General features: G+C 39.1%; 1 protein-coding gene and 1 non-coding gene across 11 annotated transcripts in view; one reads left to right on the top strand and one right to left on the bottom strand.

Moving 5' to 3' along the window:
• Ncam1 (neural cell adhesion molecule 1) overlaps window positions 1-13,897 on the bottom strand; it is a 318,282-nt gene that overhangs the window by 293,414 nt on the left and 10,971 nt on the right. The gene's annotated exons all lie outside the window — the stretch shown is intronic.
• Window positions 9,837-9,943, top strand: LOC111814086. The gene has a single exon (XR_002819158.1). It is a non-coding gene; the product is annotated as a U6 spliceosomal RNA (small nuclear RNA).

Below are 13,897 nucleotides of genomic sequence, written 5' to 3'. Positions count from 1 at the left end.
GTAGTAACTATCACGCATGAAAATATCTTCAAAATGTCAATGTTTGGTTAGGCTGTGTCCTCAGACCTCTCAGCTGCCCTTTCTATCAGACTTACCCTCTGAGAGCCATGTGGTGTTTAATGACCCTATGTGTGTCTTGTCTGATCTCCCATAAATCCTCCAAGATAGCTGTTTCCAAGTATCTACACAAGCTTCTCTTTCTAGACAGTCCACTTTTACCTCAAGGTCACCTTGTCCTAAGGCAAAGTATGACCCAAAAAAAAAATTCTTTCCTTTCCCATTTCTGTTGCTGGTGATATTTATTCTTTCTTCGACCCTAGTCAGAAACACAAAGCACCTCCATTCTTCTCCCTCCTGCACGTCCAAATCTCACTAAGTTCATCAACCTTCCCTTTGCAGTAAATCTTGCACAGCGCCTGTCTTTAATTGTCACTATCGGAATTCAGATTCGACCTCATTGCCTCCTGCAGCCTTTGCAGCAACCCTACTACTGCTCCCTTCCCCACCTGGGTCTCTGGACCTGGATCTCTCCAACCTTCCATGACAAAGGCAGCTTTCCAAGCAAAGCCTCCCCTCAGGGAGTCGTTCCCAGGCTCCTGTGTCCCCAAGGGCCTCTCAACTTCTTCAGATGAGCACTTTCAAGACCATGGGTTCCTCTTTCTTACTACCTCTACACCTGCACACCTACATCCAAACTGCAGTTGTTTTACAACGCAACCTGATAATGTCTATTCTTCTTTTAAATATTACCTCTCAGTCAAAGGCACAAAAAATATAGGAAAAAATGAAGCTACCTATCTAGGGCTTGGAATGACACTGAGTCAACTGGGAAATTGCTGGGGACATATTTACAAGATATTCTTCTAGGCACTGTGGAAGATAAGATTTGCATCCCTGGATTACGGTGCATCTCTTCAGAACCACCATATATAGCATCTTATAGAAAATGCATCACAATTTCCAATCAACATAAGTTACAAAACCCTTCAGGGGGTAAAAATCATATTTTTTCCTGGAGAAGCCTGTGTCATAAAATAAGCATATCTGAAAAGATGAAAAAACACATAAAAATCTGACTTTTTCATTTACTACTTTTAATGGAGGGGGTTAATGATGTTTTCTTCAATAAACAGTAAGCTCTCTCTAAAATAGGGGAGCCATCTAAGGGGAGTCAAATAACTTCATTACAGTGCAAATAATCTTTGATCTTTATTGTCACCTGTATGTCTGAGATTTTTAAAAGCGAATTCTTATCGCAATTGTTTGCAAATTTTGCCTTAAGGAAGCAGGTTAAATAAGATAAATTTTCCTTCTAAGATTCTTTAGTTGAAGGAGGTGGTCAGTCAATCCCTGGAGAACTTAAGAATCTGAAAGATGAACTGTACCTCCACGGCTCTTCAAATAATTCTGAGAATGGTAGCAGGGAAACACTATCTCTGCAAAAAGCATTTTGGTGTAAAATCAACAAGAGATCTGGGGCACTTTGATTTACCTTAACACCACTAATGAAGAACTCTTCCTTATTTGATTAAAAAAAAACCTGTCCTGTCATAGACTTTCTTAGAAGAAAAATATTTTAAATCCATCTAGCCAAATAAATGCAACCATGCATCTTTTGTACCAGTTTATGCTGAATAGGACTTAAAACAAATGAAACTTTTTTTTCTCCAATGTACAAATGAAAGATTATAAAATCTTGGGAAACAGATCAACCCTGCTTCCTCTTTGTATAAAGAATGAGTGATAAATTTAAACTATAAAAATGGTGGCAGTGAGGGGAAGGTATTCACAGTAACACGAAGTAACATAGTTCCACAGCTCTAGGGTAAAGTTTCTAAGTATTTGGGGGGAGGGGTTAGCTTTCCATCTCTGTAATATCTGAGATAATCAACTTACAAATAGAAAAACCTTATTTAGGCTCACAGTTTTGCCAGTTTCAGCCCATGGGAAGACCCACTTCTTCTGGATTGTGCCGAAGGGAGATTATACATTAGGACAGGGACATGCAGCAAAATAGAACCACCACTTCATAGGCTAGGAAGTGAAAGGCAAAGAAGAGAGACCAGGGTCACACTCCCATAGGCCCCTTTGAGGGCCTGGCCTCTGCGGGTACAGACTGTTCAATGTCAGCGCTGGAGTGTTCATAGTCAACTCGACCTTCCCACCAGGGCCCATCTCTTGAAGGTTCTGCCATCTCACATCACTGCCATGCTGGGGTCTAAGCCTTCAACACCTGGGCTTTGGAGGGACACATGAAATTTGCATTCTAATGAGGGTTGACTTTCCTCTATATTCTGCTATCCTGAGTAATAGTTCAACATAATGAGAAGAGAAATTACCCCAGTCACAATACATAACTATTTTCCCTTTCATAGAAGACAGGTGTGTTCAGGTGTCCTATATTCTTCATTGTGTTCAGGGGTGATTAAATCATGCTCATCTTCAATAGGTTTTTCAAAAGTATCCAGACAAAATTATTTAAACTTTCCTCTTAAGGCTATAATAATACACAAAACCTAAAGGTTAATAAGAATGATGGGTAGCATTAATAAGTACAAGTGTTGAAATAAATCTTCAAGGCTACAAGTAAACAAACAGCTAATGTAATTAAGGATCTCATATGACCAAACAGCAGAATAAAGGCTCACGTGTGGCATGCTGCACATCATGATTTCATTCCTTTATATTTTCTGATAATATTCCCATTGTGTGGCTATACCACATTTATTGTCCATTTATCAGCTGATGTATGTTCAGATTCTTTCTAGTTTTTGTCATTAACAATGTTATTAGGACACTAGTGATCAAGGTGATATACAAATGTGGGTTTTTATCTGTAGGAAGAGTAAAACTATACTGGTTGATAAGGTAACTTAGTTTAAGAACTACCAGACTTTTCTATAAAGGCTGCACCATTCCTCCACAGAAGCAGTGTATGAGGATTTCACATTCTCCAAGTCACTAACACTTTTTCCATATCTGTCTTTTCAGGGATAGCATCTTGAAAAAGCATGATGCGGTATCTAGCTGTGGCTTTGGTTTCTGGTTCCCTGATGGCTGACAAGATGCTAAGCATCTGAATGTTAGCCCTGGATATTTCAAACACGTCCTTTATCTGGTCAAGGAAATCCTTTTCACTACTTGGTTGGCCAGTACTTTTGTCACGAAGAGGTGTTGTATTTTATCAAATTCTTTTTTTGAGTTTGGAAATGATCACTTTTTAAATATCAGTTATTTCTGTTGGTAAATGATCTTTCATATTTCTGAAATTTATAGAATCCTAAAGTTGTGTGATGCCTCACACATACATATTTGGGGAAAGAGGATTACCAGGGATTGAACCCAGGGTATATGTGTTCTTCACTACATGCCCAGCCCTGTTCCACATTTGTATAATGAAGTTCAAAATTATTAACTATAAACTCTATGAACAAGAATTACGGGAGGCCATCATACTGGACTGATCTTCTGCGCCATGCCTTGACAGACAAAAACCAAGCCAATGTAGAGTCACTCATACAAAATGCCATAGGATCCACCTGAAACTTTCAAAAAGCAGACTACTCCAAAAAAAACCTAGTTTTTCTTGAAAACAAAAGATTCCAGTTTATGGATTCAGGGTAACAGGAGAGTCCCCTCTACTTTGACCCTTACAAAAGCAGTAACGTGAACAAACCTGATGTTATGTAATCACCATTCCCCCACTGCTTCCTTGTTCCCACCTTAGAAGCCTATCGTTTGTTTTGCTCTTGCCCAAGGAGAGCTCTAATTTTATTCTATAGAACAGTTGCTGCTCTGATTCATGAATCAGAATAAGAGTTCATAAACTTAGAAGTAAATTTGCTGTCTATAACACAAATTGTGCCAAAGCATCTCAGGTATGTATTTATTTTGAAGAGTGTTTATTATGAAACCTACTAGAACTTTCTGAATGGCAAAAATTATGCTGCTGTTGCTGTTATTGTTGTTGTTCTAGTCTACTAGTCCACTTTTGCAAACTACTTCTTGCCAGCTTCTATTCAGAACAGCAATTCAGACACACACTAAAGGTCTAGAGAATACCAAAACCCAAATTAAATACAATTTCCATAAAGATGCCTATAAGAGGAAGCAATTCAAATAAAATAGAAATGGCACCATCCAGGGATCCGTGTTCAACTTTCAAATAACCAAATCTGTTCAACATTAAAGTGGGTAATAACAAGCAGATTCACAGATAACTAAATAGACCTCAGCCAAGTGGCTTTTGGCAAAACCTGTGTGCAGCCTTTGACCCCAGTTATCTACTTTCTAGTGCTTAACAAAATCCTTAGGAATAATGGATAGATAGCCGGGTCTCTATGATCACACACAATCATTTTGTTAAAATATTTGTATACAGATAATAGCACATTTGTGCCCTTATAAAAAACTTGAATCCAGGGACCAGGGAGATAGCTCAGTGGCATAAGCACCCTCCCGGAAAAGTACAAGGTTCTGAGTTCAATCCTTCGTACTGGAAAAAAAAAAATAAACCTGAATCTAATTGGAAAGGTCATATTCTATGCAGAATGCTCTAAATGATGTTAAAAATGGGTAAAGTATATTGAAAGCTTTAGTAACAGACCTGAGCTATAAGCAATACACACGCAAGCTTTTGGAAATTGTACCAATATGACTTCTGTAGGCTAGAATAGCTAGAAGTAGCAAAGCAGGACAAGGATTTATGAGGTGTGTTTTACCAGGGGGAGGAACATGTTAAAAGTAGCTCGCCTTCTGAGATCTTATTAAAAGAAAGCCTCAGTAACTTGAGGCGTTTTCTGCTGTTTGTTTTCGATGTTTACATCCAACCAGTGAGTCTTAAATCACAATGTAGTGAGAAGGATGCTATTATTATTATGATAATTTCAAACACATCATTTAAAATCAATTTGGGGAACAAATTATACCTGCAATGCCTAACTAAATCTTATAGCATCTTAAAAATACTTCTACATAACTTATTCACTTTTGCATTCTTCATGTTTCCACTGTCCCCGCAACATTAGCTCCTTAGACTCAGAAATTTGGGGCCATGTTTGATTCTTCTCCTAAGATTTCTAATACTGCATATATTGCCAGAATTTTCTTCTCCTTTGGGATGGATAACAAGATGAAAAATGCTTGCAAAATTATAGAGGTCTACAAAAACCTATAGACTGCACCCTAGAAAGATGAGTCACTTTGCTGTTCATCCCAACATTTGGAATCCTTCCACCCGGAGACCACACCACATAACATGTAGTGAGTGGCCAAAAGGGACTCTTCTTCCACCAAACACTGCACTAATTCTCCAGCATTCAGTTTTTCCACTTGAATGGAATAAAAACCCTTTTGAGAACAACAATTACAATCCCCCATTTTTTTCCCCTCAGGCTACTATTGGACTTCTTAGTTCGTGCACAATGCAAATAAGGCAAGCTTCCTTTCACAGTGTGATTAATATGCAAAGACAGGCTGCTTTTTTAGGAGGGTGTGAAGAACCACCAACAAGCTTTCCTAAACCCAGAGGTTTCCACAATTATTTCCACTATTTATTTTTAAACAGTAGATTATACAATAACACCAACGCTTCAGCTCTAATTTGCCAATATTTTGTAAACAATGATAGTCTAGATTTTTAAACCTTTTGTATCATGTTTAAATCTACAGTCAACTGTTGATTCCAATATATCTACTTTTTCCAAAATCTAGAAAACTCAGTTTATGGAACAATAGCAATACATTTGAAATTGCACTTTGTTTTTAAGTAGTAAATGCTCTGTTTGGCTTAAACCTTTGGAAAAGTTGGGATTCTTTTGTTATTTATTATGAACTCCAAAATAAGTCTAGGAAGTTATATTTCAATAGTAATCCATCTAACATATATGTACTTTTATAAAACTAATGATTTTAACTGCAATGTCTGTTTTAACAGAAAATTGAAAGCTTGTTCAATAAATAAAGCAATGCTACAAGAAAATAGATCCTTCATACAACAGATTGCCTAACTGCACATTTAAAGATCATTTCTAATTGCATTTAATTTTATTTTTGAGGATGTCTACCAAAGCTTTGAAAGAAATGTAAACTTATCACAAAATCTAACTTATATGATCTTAAAAATCTATATACATGTGCTTTTAAGATACAAGATATGAATGAGAATTACTTCAAATTGGCCATATAATTTTTAAAATTGGTGCAGGGTCTTGCTATACAGTTGGAAGCTGTAGTGATTCTACTGTCTCAGCCTCCCCAGAGCTGGAATTACAGGCATGCGCCACCAGACTTGGTTTTGGTGGCCGGCATAGCCTGCCTGGGGTTTCAGGCCAGCATAGCACGCAGCAATGAGGGTCAAACTCAGATCCTTTTGCTTGCCAGGCGGGTGCTTAGACCACCAAGCTATCCACCCAGCCCTCAAAATATTTTTGGACATATGTTGAGCAATACCAATTTTTTTGTTGTTGTTGATGCCCATATGCCCAATTATGACCTATATGAACCCATCTTTTTCCAATAGTCCCAAATTTCAGGACATGTGACTCATATCAGCCAATCACATCTGCATACCATTAGGACTGTTCTAGGATCCGTATTAGCAGCATCTCAGGGAATGATGCAAGACGCTTCTCCTGGGAAGTTCTAGGGACCAAGTAGTGTAAGGCACTTCAATGCTTGTGTTCTCCAGGCCGTGGCAGATACACAGTCTACACTGCTAAATGCATTGCAGATTTAAACTCTTCATCCTTTGGGTTTTTCATTTCTAAATGTCTTTAAAAGTACCAATTTATTTGTTAGCTTATAAAACATGAAAAAGATGAAAGTAAAAGCTAAATTAACAGCGAAGTCATTTTGAACCTCTTGTTAAAATTTTAAAAGCATGTAATTATAAACCTACTGATCACAAATGTGTAGTGTTTAGAAATGTATACATAAATTGTAAAAATTACGCATATGTATAATTTCTTAAAAAATCTCTAACTACACTAATTTTATTGTTAAATAAAATATTTTAACTGCTTCAGGTTTGTTTTACAGCACAGGATAGCAAAAACATTGCTCAGTGCAATGTACTGATTTACCTACCAGTGACTTCGAGAGGACCTACTCTATTGCTAGAAAAATCAAATAATAGGTGAATTTTCAGCTAACTATTCCTAATCACGTAAGTCAAGCACTATGTGAAATGTCTGTCTCCTAAAAAGCAATGCTTACAATCTCACTGTGATATGAAGAAGCACAAACAATAAAGTCATTCTTCTTATGAGGAAGCAAATGAACTTAAGCTTCACGTCCAGTTATCTTAATGGAGTCTGACGGGTAATTTAAATTCTGATTCCAAAGCCAATTTGGCTCAGAATGACCTCAGGCTGTAATCTAGTGTAGTTAACCAAGTTACTTTCAATCGCTTCTCTGCAAAGAATAGCGCGTAATGTCTCTTTTCTGGGCTTCATTATGACAGCTGATTTTCTTAGATGAAAAATTTAAATTTTAAACATGTCATGAGTAAATGTACGCAGGATACACAAAAGGAAAAAGCTGAAAAAATAAGTAACTCTTAGTTTTATTTTCAAGGTTACCGTGGGTGTCACTGCACAGGGGTAAATATTACAGATGTAACCAAAACCAGTTTAGAATGTGGTCAGGAATTGTTCACAAGGCCCCTGAGCATATTCACCTCCTACTCTTTGAGTCAACTACGTGGAACACAAGCATTAGGTCATAAATGCTGGATTAAGTGAATGCTTCTAGTATGTTCCACTGCTCAACAAGTGCAGAACATGGCCATTTGCAAAAGTATTCAAAAAACTGCTCTTTGGATTCAGTGTCACTGACATACCCATGTCTTTAAATTCAAGAAACATGGCACCTATGGTCACCCTAGAATCTTTTCCAAGCTCTAAGTTCAGAAAAGATTCTTCAAAAATCATTATCTAACCTTAACTGTTGGATGTGTCAAAGCCAGAAGTGGCCTTCACAATCCTCTTTTTAGGTCTTTGCCTTTGATGGATCCCTAGAGCATTTACTTTTTCCTTTCAGGATTCTTCTTTAAATCTCAACAATTCTATAATAAAATATATGAGATAAAAGATTTCAAAGTCTGCTTTGTCTTATAATAATATGAGCCCTCAAAGAGACAGGACACCCACAGGTTTTTAGCCTACTACAAATTGAAAGTCAACACTTGCTGTCTTACCACTAGCTTCAACCCCACAGTTACACACACACACACACACACACACACACGTTCATATACACAAACTTAAGATACCACAGGGCAATTTATAGATATCTATCCTCCTATCATCCTTCACTCAAACAGAAGATTGGATTTACTTTAAACTGGAGAGGTTGAGCCCTAAAGAACAACAGTCACCCTTGAAGCCAGAGGCTGCTTATTGAAAATAAGGGGAATAAATGAAACCCTACTATGGATAATTTTTTCTTTCATTCAGAGAAAAATAGGAGTCAGGCTTATATTCACTGGGCTGCAAGATATTGGTCTCTCTTAAACTGACAAAGAAAACGTAGGGACTAATGATGATTCGCATACTCCCCACACAACAGCCCAGGTCTGGGCACAGTCACCCTCCAAAGCGAGGTCCACCCACGCAGAGCTCCCCACAGCTTCTCAGTACCTCCCTCCTAAGTACTGATGGGCAGCCAAGGAGCATTAGCATTTGAGGCATGAAATCAAATAATCCAAAACATGAAAGGAGATACTGAAACATGAGGAACTCAAGGGGAACAAAAGACAACACAAGAAGTACACTTTCTAAAATTCTCAGCAATATAAAAGATAGCACAACCAGAGAGCAAGAAAAAAAAAAAGCTACAGAAGAGACATTCACACAACCACAAAGTGCGCTCAGAAAATTAAAAAAAGTTTTCAGAATAGAAAATTCAACAGAAAAACTGGAAAAGGGCTAAGAAAATGTCACAGAATGAAGAAAGGTATAAAGAAAAAAGAAATCGAATTATTATTCCAATTTCTGAATAAGAATTCCAGAAGGCTCAAGAGAAAGCAATATAGAAAATAGGAAATAAATAATACATGAACCTTTCTCAGCAATGAAGGACATAGGTATCTAGACTAAAATGGTCCACTGAGAACCTTCCGCAGGTAATGAAAGCACATCACTGGGAAGTCTCCCAACACTGTAGACAAAGACAAGACCTTAAAATTGTCTAGCTGAGAAGCAGACCAAAATGCCATGGCACTGGACCTCGGAACTACAACACTGAAAGCTACTAAACACAGCAGGGGCTGGAGAGATAGCTCGGCTGTCTAACCACCTGCCTGGCAAGCACAAAGACCTGGGTTCCATCCCCGGTACCTGTGCACTACTTGTCCTGGAACCTCCCCCCATGCCATCACTGAGACCAGGTGTGGTGGCACACGCCTGTAATCCCAGCGCTGGGGAGGCTGAGACAGGAGGATCACTATAAGTCCAAGCTGCATAGCAAGACCCTGTGCCAAATAAGTAAATAAAATTAAAAAACAAAAAAGAAAATAAAACATAAAGCAACACTTTTTCAAAATTCTTAGGAAAAGTAATCTCCAATCTAGAGAACTATGTTAATAGGCAAATATAACATAACTAAGAAATCTAGAAAACCAACAATTTATATTGGAGAACAATAGTAAGGTCTGGGATATAAATCCCCAGGCAGATATTGAATCATGGTTTGATATACTAAGAAGAGATTTGCACTGTCTTCCGTGAACTAGCAGCTCATTAGTGAGAGGTATATGTATAAAAATAAAAGAAACTGATGCCATTACAGACTCCATGAAAGACAGAAAATCACATAAGGAATAAAACCACAGAACTGTGCTCGCTTCAGCAGCACATATACTAAAATTGGAACGATACAGAGAAGATTAGCATGGCCCCTGCGCAAGGATGACACGCAAATTCGTGAAGCGTTCCATATTTTTTTGCTGAGTTTACACAACTATAATATTCAAATAACGGAACTTAACAAAAAAAGGGGATACAGATGAATGTCCATTTTGTATCTGTGTATTCAAAGTGGTTAGGATAGATATATAGTTACATTCTGTTAATGAATAGAATGATTTATTCTAGTGGTGCTTGTAAATAGGCTATCAAGTCCTCATCTTGTATAGCAATTAACCACTAAGAAGAACGTATGCAGTGTGTTAGTTATTGAAACTGTCCTACCAATTTGATTTGAAACTGTCTCGTTGCTATTTGTTTATCAATAAAATTATGGAAAAAAATCCACAGAACTGGTTCAGCTGTGAAAAAAATTAGTCAAAATAATGTAAACATTAAATATGTTGAATGAAAAGCGGTCCTACTAGGATCCCTGATGTAGAGGAGACATGAGGGACAGAGCAGTGTTCAAGGAGGCTAAGACTACACAGGAGTCACAGTCAGGGGAGCGAACAGGGGACAAATAGCTAAAATGAGGAGAAAGTGATTGCTTCAGCACAGTGAATATCAGGAGGTGGGAAGGCAAGGAGGAGAAAGAGTCGAGAGGAGAGGATTTGTGTTTTTTCTTAAGGGTCTTAGTGAGAGTTTCAAGACTTTAGAAATTGCTTTGCTAAAATAATAAAAATTCAATAAAGGCAGGAATGATAAGCAGCTACCTCCAATTACTCATACTGTTAGGGTTTGTTGGTGTTGTTGTTATTGTTGTTTAGTACAGGGTGTACAGGGTCTCACTACACAGATTGGACTCATAGTGATCCTCCTATGTTCGGCCTCCCAAGCACTAGGATTACAGATGCGCGCCACCACATCCAGTGTCAATTGCCATTTCAGCATGTCCCGGGGCGAGGCCGGTACAGCACAGGGGGGATCAAATCCCTGGCTCCTGCGTCTGCCTAAACAGGTGCTTTAACTGCTGAGCTATCTGGCCGGCCCTGTTAGGGTTTTTAATCTTAAAATGTACTTACTATAATTTAGCACAAGGAAGAGAGAGGCTGGCTGATCCAGTTTCCCTTAATGATAAATAAGTAGCTGTGGACTTCAAACTAAGCTGAGGAACAGTACAGTGCAAGCGGGACGTGTCATTGGTCCTAATTCTTGAGGTTCAGAATACCTCAAGTGAATTTTCCAGATGAGTAGCGCAAATGTTACAGTTGGTGAAGGCAACGGCACCTAGACACGTTTGCTTCTCCTTCCTAACTGTACAAGACCCTTGAAGTTATACCTTGTTAGGGCATAACACCCAAAGGCACATGCAAAGCTCAAAAAACCGAATCCATGTAACTTCTGTTTGCTTCTTGAAATAGCCTGTCGTTGGTTCTTCCAAATGAGCTTTAATCGTGAGCACCTATTATTATCCATACCTCACTCTTACTCCCTCGGTATTGTGGGACATCTTCAGGGTTTTGTGTTGTTTTTTTTTAACCAAATAACTAAGTGGTTGAGACTGAAAAAGTGGTGGGTTTTGTTTTGTTTTGTTTTGGTTTTGCATTTCAAGTTTGCTTTTCATATTTTCCCACCCTTTATTTATCCAAGTTCTACATCTTCTCATTTGCAGTACACCTATTCTTAGCTGCTGTATGTCTGTGATTTTAATCCCAATCTAAGAGCCCTTATAAATGTGACAGAAGCCAGGAAATGAAGCATAGATGGATTCTGAGTAACAGTCGAAAGGCTTCCCTGTGGATCAACTGCATATAATTAAATCCATGGACTCTGAGATAGCCATCCTGCTATTCAGAGGCTTCTTGCCCGAACTTCTTCATCCTTTATGTTCCACAAAAGAATTAAGCTTACCCGACAAATGCCTTCTAGATCAATGAAATGTCCCCAATATGATCTTTAGCAGTCACTATGCCTTAAATAATCTAAATGTTATGGTTCCACCTTTAGGGAAAATGGACGAGTGTTATATTAAAGCCTAAGTAAATAGAAAGTACAATCTATAAAAATAATTTGATTTAAAAATTCTACTTTTCTTTTTAAATTCTCAAAGTCAATATTCACTAGACTTGGCTTCCACAAGAAGGACAACAATCATCAATCAACAATCAACAATCATCAATAGTTTCTAACTCAATGGTAATCCATGCCATTCCTGGGTGCTCCAAAAATGAGGAAAATATGACTTGACTCTAATTATACTCAATACTACAATCCAGCACTCATTGTGTCTTCCTTCACTGTGGACTTCAGCAAAAAGAAAGGAAGTGGGAAAAATTACTGAGCTCACTACATTCCAGACAGTTGTGTGAATCCCTCACTTTGTCCTTCCAGCAGCGCTATTAGGTAGGTATTATTATTTCTGCTTCACAGATAAATAATACAAGCATTGGAGAGATTAACTGGCTGAAGGTCATAGAAATCAGAGGAATCGTGGTCCAAAATGCTGGCTTGATACCCAAAGCCTAAGGAACAGCAGTGACATGACACACTACCTCCATCACATGGAAAGGAAATATGTAAGAAAGATCATTATCAATCCAAAGAGCCTGCCTGACACTTCCATCTTCGCGCGCCCCCGATAACGTATCTTTAGGGCTGCTGGGTTGTACCATAAGTCAAATTCTTGGATTTAACAGGATTGCTGGCACCTGCGGTAAACAAAGTGGGCGCTCGCAAATGAAATGCGAGCAAAAGAACATTTTAGACAGCAGTCAGTCTCAACCCCTTGCCCTCGTCTGCTGATCTGAGAGACATAATACACTCAATCGGCGACGAGCGCAATGAACATCAAAAGACTGCTTTATACAATTACAAAGATTCTTTAAATACACGGATATCAGGGCCACTGAGGAAAGAAAACGAAATCTTATTTATTTATTTTTTGGCGGAACCAGGGATTGAACTCAGGCCCTTGCGCTTGCCAGGGAAGCGCTTATTCTACTGAGCCATCTCCCGGGCGGCTCAAAATCTTATTTAAAAACTACCTTCCCACGTGGTGAGCACAGTCACCGGTGCGGTGCGAGTGAGCCCTTCACCCTGTTCATTTCGGAGCACAGGAATGTGTGTGCACCGGCGACCTTTGAAAGGTTTTCATCACTTGGCCCTCCCTCTCCGCCTTCACCCCGCGGAGCGCCCCTTCCATCTGTCACGGACAGTCCTGGACCTCAGCTCGTGCTCAGCCTTCGACCCTAAGAACCCCAATTCCACCGTGAGCTGGACTCGCTCTCCAGGGAAGCGGACCGGACCGCGGAAGCGCCGCTCTCGCTTTTACTGCGCTCTGCTTTACAACTGAGCATAAAGCAGTGTGTTCTCATTATGGAAAACTCAGACAACATAAAATGTAATCTACTGGTTCCTAGCCTTGATGGTGGACTAAAGCGAAAGCGGCGCTGTTGAACAAAATTATTGCTATTATACCTACATATAGCATTGGAGCTAGGCTTTTTTTTTTTTTTTTCACTTGCCATTATTACGGTTTTCTAACCTCAGTGTTCATACCACCACTCTCTGGCTGCATCTATCTGCTCTAACATACTTTCTAGTAATAGGCCACACATCCCCTTCTGGATGCTATACAGTTATTAAAACATAAATACTTCTGGGTATGAAAAATTACCCACAAAGTACTGGCTGTAATTTCTGATGCTCTCTTTACTGAAAGAATACAAAGCTACCGACTACTGCCACCTCCGAGCCTTGTCCCTTCTGCTGGACCTCCTCCAGCCACCTCCCAACACCCACCATACATCTGTTTCATACCCTTTAGCTTCTGCAGAGTGAAAGCCGTCCTTCAAGTTCCAGCCCTGACTTGCACTGGGAAGAGTTCGCCAGCCACCCCTTGTGCCCAGGCAGACTTTCTACGACCTGTCAGAGCTTGGGTCACCCTTTGCTCCAGATGCTATCCGGGCATCCCAGCTATCTTTTCTTTTCCTCTCTAAGGTTAATACTTCACAGCTAGAATTTTGTCTTCTGAAGGGATAAGAAAAACT

The sequence above is a fragment of the Octodon degus genome, unplaced genomic scaffold (genome assembly GCF_000260255.1).
Source record: "Octodon degus isolate 3935 unplaced genomic scaffold, OctDeg1.0 scaffold00266, whole genome shotgun sequence".
NCBI classification, from domain to species: Eukaryota; Metazoa; Chordata; class Mammalia; order Rodentia; family Octodontidae; genus Octodon; species Octodon degus.
Note: the sequence above shows the minus strand (reverse complement) of the source record. Positions and strands in the feature narration are given on the sequence as shown.